Source organism: Eucalyptus grandis, chromosome 11, assembly GCF_016545825.1.
Source record: "Eucalyptus grandis isolate ANBG69807.140 chromosome 11, ASM1654582v1, whole genome shotgun sequence".
NCBI lineage: Eukaryota > Viridiplantae > Streptophyta > Magnoliopsida > Myrtales > Myrtaceae > Eucalyptus > Eucalyptus grandis.
Genome location: NC_052622.1, coordinates 19,978,859 through 19,989,546, shown reverse-complemented (window position 1 = coordinate 19,989,546; position 10,688 = coordinate 19,978,859). Strand labels below are relative to the sequence as shown.

The window sequence follows — 10,688 nt, the reverse complement described above, 5'->3', positions numbered from 1 at the left end:
AAAGAGAAGTTGAAAGCAGGACGCTCATGCACAAGAAGGTAATAATAATTTATTCATTATCTATGTCCTTATACTCGCACAACATGTTCTGGGGGAGAGGGTACAAGGACAAAACTCATATAATCCAGAGAGTATGACTCCTAACGTTCCATAGAGAAACTCAATTATTGGAGCAATAACAAAAGACAGGTATATTCCCTCATGTGTAGGACGGATCAATTGACAAGGGAAGTTACTCCTACTTTTCTTTTTTAGCATGGGCAAGTTCGGTGCGGAGGAGCTCAGCAGCAGCAACGAAGATCTTGAGCGCAAGCTTGACCCCAATGTGTTTACGAGTCTTGAGCACAAACTCAGGTTTAAACCACAATATGTTTGTTGTGAGCATCCTGGTGGTTCTGTCGGCAATATCTTCAGCCGATGGCATTATGAGAGAGTGGATGTCATAGACACTAGGGCCAATCCCAGTACCAAATTCGACCCCCTCACGGAAAAAAAAAAGATGAGCTTCTCATCAGAGCGAGAGTTCTCGATTGTGATGGCGTTGGCATCCATATCAATGATTGAGTGGATGATGTCATTGAAGTGGGAGTACAGGTGAGTGTGGATTTGCCAATCAATAACAACCACCAAGTGAAATCAGTATTTGTGGGAAATGGATCTTCACACATAAAGGAAAAGGAAAAGTAAAAGAAAGAAAAAAAAGGAATGGAGCTTATGAAGGAACCTGGGTAGTATTATTGACACCACAGTTGGCGATGCCAAAAGAGTGGACAGCCCAATTCAAGTAGAAAGATTGTTCAGACTTTCTCAGTGGCAGACCCTCTCTCCAAGCTACCTCATCAATTTGAATAATATTAATCCCTGCCTTCTCAAGATCCTCGACATCGTCCGTGATGGCCAAGGCAATTTGATAGCAAGTTTGGAGCTTGTGAAATAAATATCTATTATTCTAGTCTTGAAAGAAGGAAAAAAAGGATTATGATCTTTGATCAATCCCACGTACACATGAAGTTCACATTCTTTTGTACCTAGGTTGGTCGTTTCGGACAAAGGACCAGTTGATAATGGGGACAAGGCCTATGAGCATTCCCTTCACTGGGCGAGCAGTCATGCTCTGGGCCACGGCGGACCAGAAGACAGTCATTAGCTTGGGGCGGCTCACATCACCATAGATGATGGGTGGTTTCCCACAATGAGATCCATAAGATTGCACCCACCCATTAACGGTGAAAGCCAAACTAGACAACTGCTCCCCAAAGTATTCAACCATATCGTTCCGCTGCATTGGACACATGAGGACCAAAACGTTTGAGAAAGAAAACATAGCTCATAAGATATCTATCTATCAATTCTACATAATCTGTCCTAATCACAATATTGGATTAAAACAGTCTTACGTCAGGTTCCCCATGAACCAAGACATCTATGTCAAGCTCCTCTTGAAGCTTGACAACTTTCTTAATTTCCTCCTTGATGGCCTTAACATATTCTTCCCAAGACATCCTGTAATGAAGTGCAGTCAGAGGACCAATGAGGGTCATAACAAAATGGATAAAAGTCCCATGTCATATCTATCAACGTTTACTTAGAAAAGAGAGATCTAGTTTACTCACCTTTTGCCCTTGTACTCACGGTGCACTCTTCCGAGTTCCTCGCTCTGAGGGAAGGAGCCAATGGTGGTTGTTGCGATGACTGGCAAATTAAGTTTCTTTTGCTGAGCATCAAGTCTAGCACTCACAGTTGTGGCACGGCGATGATCATAGCCCTCCAAAGCAGCAGCCCTAGAGAGATGAGAGTATCAAGAGTTCAAGACACCAATGACATCATTTTCATTGGTATTTTTGGAACGCATAAAAGATGAAAGGTAACTAAGCAGAGGAACATACAACCTTTTGGACAGCTTCATTTGTGATTCGTGGAGAGGATTTCTTGAGGCTTGAGCAGTGGCATTAGTTGAGAAGAATGCTAGAAAACAAAGCCATCAGCAATATGTTGGAAATTTTCTATAATATGGGCTTATATTAATTAATTAATTTTTTATTTTAAATAATTAGGTTAATGGATATTTCAATATTTGTTGAATCCTACAGTGATCTGATTGAATTGGATCTTGATATCTATTAATAATGGGCCTAGTTGAGCAGCAAAGTGTAGGCAATTGTGTTTAACTGAAGCTCGTAATGGGAATGGCCCAGTTAACACACTATTGATTAGGGTTTGTTAGGTCTCCTCTCTAGCCTATAAAATGGTAGGTTATACCTATCAGTTACTTTAATCCCATTGAAAGCTACTATACTGAAATAGGTCATAGAGAGGAAGATCTGGCATTTCGATAGACCTCTGATTATCATACCGATCTATTTTTCTTCAAGTGAAGCAATGGCTCAAACGTGTACGTTTTATTCCACTGTGCTTATTGATCTCGGTGTTTTACAGTCATATATGGATCCGATTCTTCTTGATTAATAAGTTGTTTATGTAATTAATTTTATACACAATAAGCACTGAAATACCATCTCACAACATTAGTAATCAACACTTTGGAAAATGAACATTATGCTTGACATACACCCTAAAGGTGCTAGCCAGGTCTAGTTTAAATTAAGACTATGCATCCTAATGACTGTATTTACCCAGTTGTTGCCATATGTATGTAGCTCTGTATAGCCAGTAATTAAAGAGACCCACGACAAGATTCTATAGATGACTAATCGAAATAGAGCAGAAGCAACTAATTCTAGAAAACAAGCTAACCACTGTTACGACTGCCTAGTAGCAACAATGACCGTGTGGGCATACTATGCTGCTTTTCAGCATAATCTTTAACAAAAAGATAACGCACTATACCTCATCCTTTTGCTCAGCCAATGCCTTGGCCAAGGCATTGACCTCAACGACCTTCTGAGCAGGAAAAGCAAGCCATGACTTGATTTCCTCATCCAACTCAGTCTCGTTAACCAGGTCAACAGGAGTGTGCAAAAGAGAGCAGGAGGTGGAGACCACAAGTTTGTCTGCAGATAAATGAGTAATTTTAGATATCAACTTAAGGATAAATGACAAACAGATCATCAAAATACACTATTTGGAAATAACAGATGAAGAAAGGAGTACCCTTTCCCACAATGCTCTCGAGAGCATGGAGGGTGCTGAGCGATCCAGCAAGATCATTGGCCCAGATGTTCCTCCCATCAACAACTCCAGCAGAGAGATACTTGCCTGTGGGGAATCCACCCTTGATTGAATCAGGAGTCTTGGTTCCATGGACCAAATCAAATCCAAATCCAGTGACGCCCTTCAAGGAGGTAAGAACTTTATATGCCTCAGCAGGAACATCAGCAAAATATGTTTCGACAAAGACATTCATGCCAGAAAGACATGATTCTAGTTCCGAGTACTCTTCAATAAATGCTTGCAGTCTGTGAGAATCAAGATCCAACACAAGAGTAGGTTCATCAAACTGAATCCATGAAGCGCCAGCTACCTTAAGTTCGGACACAACTTCCCTGAAGAATTTTATCATTGGTCAGGAAATGTCTTCAAAACATGAGCAAATGAAAACTGCTAGAGAAGAGTGTTCAATATCTTACTTTTAGATGGAAAGTATTTTTCCGAGAAGGGACAGAGGAGAAAAGCTCTTCTCAAAACCCTTTGCAGGCTTGGATAGCAGCAGATAGGACACTGGGCCAAGAAGGACCGGAACAGTGTCTACTCCAAGCTGGAAATTAGCAAATAGATTCAAGAACGGGTTGCTTTAAGTAATGCTAAGATCATGCAAAGGCACAAGGAAAACAAAAATGGATGAGCTGATAAAAATATACAAGCAATAAAGAATTAAGTACAACCAGCAAAAAGTGAGAATTTCTCGTCGCTGTGGACCACGAGGACCGGGGGGGAGGAGTGGGGTGGGGTGCGCTCTATCGAGATCTAGGGCTGGGTTTGGCTTCGATGGAGGTCTAGCGAGGCAAGCGGGGGCCTTAAGTGGTCTCCAGGAGCGTCGACGACCGCCATTGGCCCCGGGTCAAGCGTTGCAGAGGCTGGGAGTTGGAACAGGCGAGAGTCAGGGGATGGTCGGGCAGATCCGAGGCTCTCCGAGGCTCTCGGCGGTTGCCATCGAGATCGGAGGTGGGTCGTGGGGTTGCCAGCGGCGTCGCAGCCAAGGGACGGTGGAGGCGCCAGCGTCGCGAGGGCGGCTGCCGGCAAAGAAGCGGAGTGAGACGGAAAGGGGAGGGAGGAAGAAGTGCATGGGGGAACATGGGATGAGACTGTCGGATTTTTTTTTATTATTAATTGCTGAGCCTAAACCTGGCAGTCTGACGCGACCCCACCCGATTTAGTTACCGGGTCGGACTCCATGCGATTCTAATTTTGGATCACGTCACAAAAAAGAAACTTTTCATGTCAGGATATTCACCCACAGAACATCCCTACTTTTTCAGAGGACCCTGACCATAAATGACGGTTGCCACAGACAGTGGCTACAATCCCATTTCTGAGGATTTGGAGACCGGAGTATGGGGAAGTTGGAAAGATTTTGAAGACCAAGACTACGGCAATATTGAAAAGCAAATTGCTGTGGTATTGTTATTTTATTGTGAAATGATAAGATTTTGAAAAATTGAATTTGGGGTTTTTTTTCATAGTTCTATTTAATGGCATTAAAAATGTTTTCCTTTATAATGCTTCCAACCAAATTCCCCCCCTCCCCCCCCCAAAAAAAAAGCCCCCTCAGGGAAAAAAAAAAAGAGAATTCCGTACAGGACAAGACTTTTCCTCACTTCTAAATGATCCAAAAAATGCACGAATCACTTATCAATGAATAAAATAATTCACTGTTAAATTTTCCATTTTTATTGATGAGTTTGCTAAAAATTATCAATTTGGAGCACTAATTTTTGGTTTGGGGTGAAAGGACTCGATTCACTAACCCTAGGTCTTTCAATTTGTGGCTGTTAAATTTTTTTTTTTTTCTCTCGTTAAAACAAACAAGTTCTTGATTGAAAAAACTTCAAGTGTGGAAAATGTTTTGTACCGATGCTATTGCTTTCAGTAATTCTACATTTATTTTCTCTTGAAATAAAGATGTTTAAATTGCTCTTATTTGCACTTAATATAAAAAATTCTAACACTGATGATGTTAATAAGTTTCTTTTTTATTCCCTTATTTTTATTTTGGCCGATTTTTTTTTTTTTTTAATCTAAATAAGAAATCTCACTTGGTGGGCTAGAAACCCACCAAGTGGAATTCATGATTTTCCAGGGAACTGGGCAAACAATTCACCCGATTTCCTTGTAAAAATATGTGCTGTACACAATACGGTTACTCTCTTTAGAGTAACAATACCATCCCCCTCTCATTCCCTTTGTTTTTTTTTTTTTTTTCCCTTTACACAAATCTCAACAGACAGCATGAATGAAGAAATTAATAAAACCAGCGTTGACCTTCTTGGCCTACTTGAACTCGTTGACAGCCTTGCGGGAAGCGTAGAAGAAGTTGACATCAAGACCCAGTTCAGGCACAACGTAGAGGCTGGACCGAATCAGATCGATGGGTTAGATAAACATCAAGAACAAAAAAATCTAATCGTAATTCACTGAGAACCATCACTTACTAGTTGGTGTCAAATCACTTGGCCATTTCGATGACAGGGACGGACGCGTTTCCTCTGGCCATCGAGAAGTGAACATCAAGTCTGATCTCGCTGTCATCCCAACCATTTCTGGCGGGAACAGCACCAAGTATCGCAGTGGTGTCGAGCACCTGATCGTAGAGTGAGAAGGTGCTGCTGGGAATGTTCTTGATGCCGGCAGGTGCCATCTGCTTCCACATGGATGACCTGAGATCAGCGGCAACTATCTGCAAGTCCTCCGCACTGCACTTTCCATCCCAGAACGATTCCAGGGCAAACTTGAGCTCCATCCTGGAGCCCATATGAGGATACCCGACGATGTGGGATGCCATTTCTCTGGATCATCGTATAAACATCAACTACAAGTAAGTAACCTAGTGCAACTCACCTGGTTAACTAGTCTAAAGAAATGGAGGAATGCGAACGATGCAAGGATCCTACCTTGGCGGAGACTGAACCAGGGGACAAGGCGAACTGTTGTCTATTGCAGGGATGAGAGTGCGAGGGATAGAGAGACAAAGAAGAGAGAGAACGAAGCGACGAAAAGGAATTCTGGAGTATTGGAATTTATAGAGCCGGAGGTGGGGTGGAAAGATCAATTCCCTTCAAATAATGTAAAATGATAAAGGTGAAGAGGTGAGGAGATAGGTTGAGGATCAGCAGAGGAGAAAAGTTCAGGCGGAGGAGGAGAGGCTTGATGGCCGCATTTGTTCCCTTAAAACACTTTATATCGAGCGAGGGCATTAAAATACTATTTGTTTGACGAATGGAGATCGGTTGAGGATAAGCAGAGAGAGACGTTGGTCCACCCGCTAAACTTTGTTAACGTGTAAACGAAGAGACAGAACGGGACGAGGCAAAGAGAGCTGTGGGCTGGCTTTTACAGCCGGGTCAAGGTCAATGATTATTGATTCGCACTTGACGGGTCTCGTAAGTAAGTTGAATATTTCACGTTATTTTATGTGAATACGACTTTTCTCCATTGGAAGAATTTAGGATGGCCAAGGTGCACGGTAGTAATTGATTTCCTTCAGGAACTTCCTATGCTTTATATGGAGAACTTAAATTTGGTGAAAGGAATATATCCATTCGCCAAACAAAATGGCTGGATGTTTTGAAGTAACAATGGTATATAAATCTCCTCCCTTAATGAACAGAAGGTATTGCTCAATAAATTAATTATTACAAACCAATCTTAATAAATTTTAGTATATTTCTCCAAACAAGCAAGTTAGAGGTAAATCGAAATTCATTCAAATTCTAGACAGTCTGCATGCGTCGCGAAATCATGTCTGCGGCAACCATTGCCCAACCCTCTATCCCTCTCTCTCTGTCTCTATCTGCAAGTGGAAAATACATTTGTATATACATTGTATATACATTATATATATAAATAATATTTGGAAAAGTAAAGAAGATCACGTGCAGACCGTTTGAGGAAACTCTGCTTGATGGGCGAGGCGAGGCGGGGGACCCACCAACAAATTTTTTTTGGTCAAACACCAACAAAGGGACTAATCCGGCATTCTATCAACGACGAATGTGACGGGCGGGAATAGGATTTTTCTTTTTTTCTTTTTTTATTTGGTCGGGTCTTTAATAGGATTGTCGATTAAGCAATTCATCGAGGAACGTTTTCCTCCAACAGCGGGCACGTGGTGACCTTCTTTACTTATTCCAAATCGCTCGCTGCTGGGGTGAGAAGTACCGCAACGTGATTCGAGATTTCCGTCTTGCCGCGAGTCATGTCCTATGACATACTCTTAATTGAGATGGCCATCTGAAATCCGCGTGGATTTGGGCCTATCTGTCCATTCGCCAGGGGAAAGGCGAGTCATCGCAGACGACGGAAAAAGCCTAGAGAATAATCCTCGGCCTTTGGAACCCCTCCATCCACGAAGGTAGTAGAACCGGCAGTTTGGCCATCTTTGCGAGGATAGGCAAGTCAGAGAGTTATTCAGACTACAGAGCCCAAAGGCCCCATTGATGGAGGGAAAAAACACCCTGCTATGTCTTCAGAATATATCCTCAAAATTGTGCAGATTAAAGGCCTACATAAACAGGTCAAAAGGTAACTTTGACGATGGCCGGAAATTCCGAACTCGCGCTCTTGCTTTTGCTTGTGCAATGTAGCTCTATGCGAGGGCTAAAATCTTGAAATCTGGGAGGAGAGGGGATCATAGGGTTGTCGTAATCATTGTTTTAACCATTTTAATTGGTATCGGAGCATATTGCAAGAGCAAAATGATGATCAGCGCTCACCTCATAGGAGCATCCTTAAGTGAAAATAGTCCATATCTCTTGACCATAATTCTTCATGGATTTAACTCTATCTATGGGAAATGGGGGGTGAAAATCTTCATACAATCCATGGATTACGATGTCATCAAGAATAGACCATACGCATCAGCATTGAGAATCCTAGCGCCTTCGTCCGTACAAACAACTACTTCTACAATAACAATTTCCACCTCCAGCAGCCAAATTTTGATAATTATGCCATGATGTTTGGATCATCTGAAGACTCAAATTTCTTCCCATCCCAACCATTGCACCCACCCTTTCTTTTTCTGTTTTTTGTCTAATCGAGATCTCACTGATTGTGTTTATACATGTCATGACTTAATGCAATGTGTGATTTTGGATCCATCTTTTGACATGGTCCGTAATTGCTCCACATCCATCTTCTATATATGTTGCACACAACGAAAACCAAAAAAGCAAAATTCCATCGTACACACTTAACGGCAAAGAATATCATGAAACTCCATAGCCAATGCCAAGACGAACTATAGCAGCATCCTGTCGCATGCTTTGCGATATATTGGACTAGCAAAGCAGCAAATACAGCATTCCTATTGTATTTTTTTTTTCCGCCTAATACGATATGAGTAGATAAGGGAGGAAGTCAGCCGCACACCCTCGCTCCAATCCGACACTGGTCGCCTGCAACACCGAACACACCCTTAGATTTGACAAATTTAAAGGGAAAAACAAAAACAGCTATCCGTCCGGCATAGACATGTTTCTCTCAATCTATTTCTTGGATAAGCAGAATGAACACATAATGTCATCTAACTGTGAATCGGGCTTCAATCGCTATCGCTGTTGCTGCCATCACTGCCGTGTTTCTTCTTCTCTTTCTTCTTCCTGTTCTTCTTGTCCTACAATGGAAGATATTAAAAAAAAATATCTCCAATTAACTTATTGTAGTGCCTCGCCTGTCCCCGGGATTGGGGTCCCATCAGGCAAGAAGAGAGGTTATGTGATTGGGAAAGAGCTTCAAAATTTTTAAGAAAACTTGGGTTTTTGTAAATATAAAAAATAAAATAAAAAAAATGAAAATGAAGTTGGAGCCAATCAAATTTAAGAAAAAGAAATCTGATTGGACACCTAGGAAAATGTGTAAAACATTTGTCCCTTACGAAAATCAGAGAAACTTGCGGTTCGAGTGTTCATTTACTCCGAAGGAAGAGTTAGAGTTCATACAATGCCCTTTTCAATACCACGTTTTTAATTAAAATCTTTGAATGCAATATCACATGATGTCCTAATATTACTGATGTTACTTTTTTAGTCTTTTGTAATCACAAGTCTAATACCGCCACCAAAGTAATGCAATATCACATGATGTCATAATATTACTGATGTTACTTTTTTATTCTTTTGTAATCACAAGTCTAATACCGCCACCAAAGTTGCACTTGGATGGATCAATCGTCGACCTTCTCTCTCCCCGATCTAAGGGTTGCGCTCCTCATATCCAAGGTGGCAGCATTTGACGAGGGATTATTTGTGACATTGGATCGAAGGCTGCGGCCTCAGGTATGAGGTGGCGCCGGCCTCAATTTCAAATTTGAGGGAGAAGGGTATAGAGAGAGAGAGAGAGAGTTTTTAATGGTCAAAGCCTAAGGGAGACAAAATCGCGATGGTCTTTGGGTGATGGAGAACGGCGATGATGGGGGGAGAGGGAGAGAGGGTAAAGACGATGATGGCGCCTAGCTGTGATGGACGCTATGATGATGGTGGTGATGACTGGCGATGCCAACTGATTAGGAGGGGAAGAAGAAGAAAGGAGAAAAACTAGGAAAGGAAAAGGAACAAAAAGAAGGGGAAAAGATGCTGACTTGAAAACTAAAAAGGATGTGGCCAGCTACATCAATTTTTGACCAACTCATCGCTGACTTGGCATTTCACGTTAGAAAATTACAAGTGACGTGGGGCAACACTTGACGGAAGGATTAGATTGAGCTGATTTTTTCAGAGTTTAGAGACTAAATTGAATGAAAAAAATTAAAGTATCACGTTAAATAACAAGAAAAAGTTCAAGGACCATCAATGCTATTATCCTTTTAATTAAGAGGGTCATATGAGTTCTAGGAAAAGAAAATATAGAATAGGCATGTCAAGCTCGAGTTGAGGTTTTAAATAAGATTATGAAACAGGTCATATTCAGTTCGGCCTATTTAAGAATGCGTCCTTTACTTTGATTTATGTATTAGCTTCTTCTTCTTTTTTTGGCCAGGTTTTATATGTTAGCTTAACTACAAGACAAAATCAATGAATTTCTTGAGCATAATCGATAATAAAAACACTTAAGTCGTGCTAAAATTATTAATTACATAGTTACATCATGGGGTGTAATCTTCAACAACAAAAAGTCAGTGATTTATTATTTTTCCTAAATCAAAACAGTTATAACACACGTGATTAGACAAATATTGCATGCTAAAAAGATTATAGATACGATCTTTATAACACTTGGTATTCAAATATTTGGTTGCAACAAACCTTTAAGAATACATGCAAATGGTCTTGTCTCCCTGTACAGGATAAAACTCTACTCATAAAGTCATATGTTTTATGGATGTTGCTATGCATGGAAGAAGCCGTGATTTGAATATTAGATGTAAAATTTTAAATTTTAAATCTTACTCATCAACCAAAAAGAAAAAACTGCTTTTTTGCATCGAAACAGTTGTTCCATTGCCAATATATCATTAGCCTCCTTGAATTTTTCAAGAAACGGGAAGCTAAAGTTGACAGACTGCTCCATTTTCT

At 40.9% G+C, this 10,688-nt stretch overlaps 1 pseudogene; it reads right to left on the bottom strand.

Moving 5' to 3' along the window:
- Window positions 1–224: 224 nt before the first annotated feature.
- Window positions 225–5,959, bottom strand: LOC120289398 (annotated as a pseudogene).
- Between the last annotated feature and the right edge of the window lie 4,729 nt (window positions 5,960–10,688).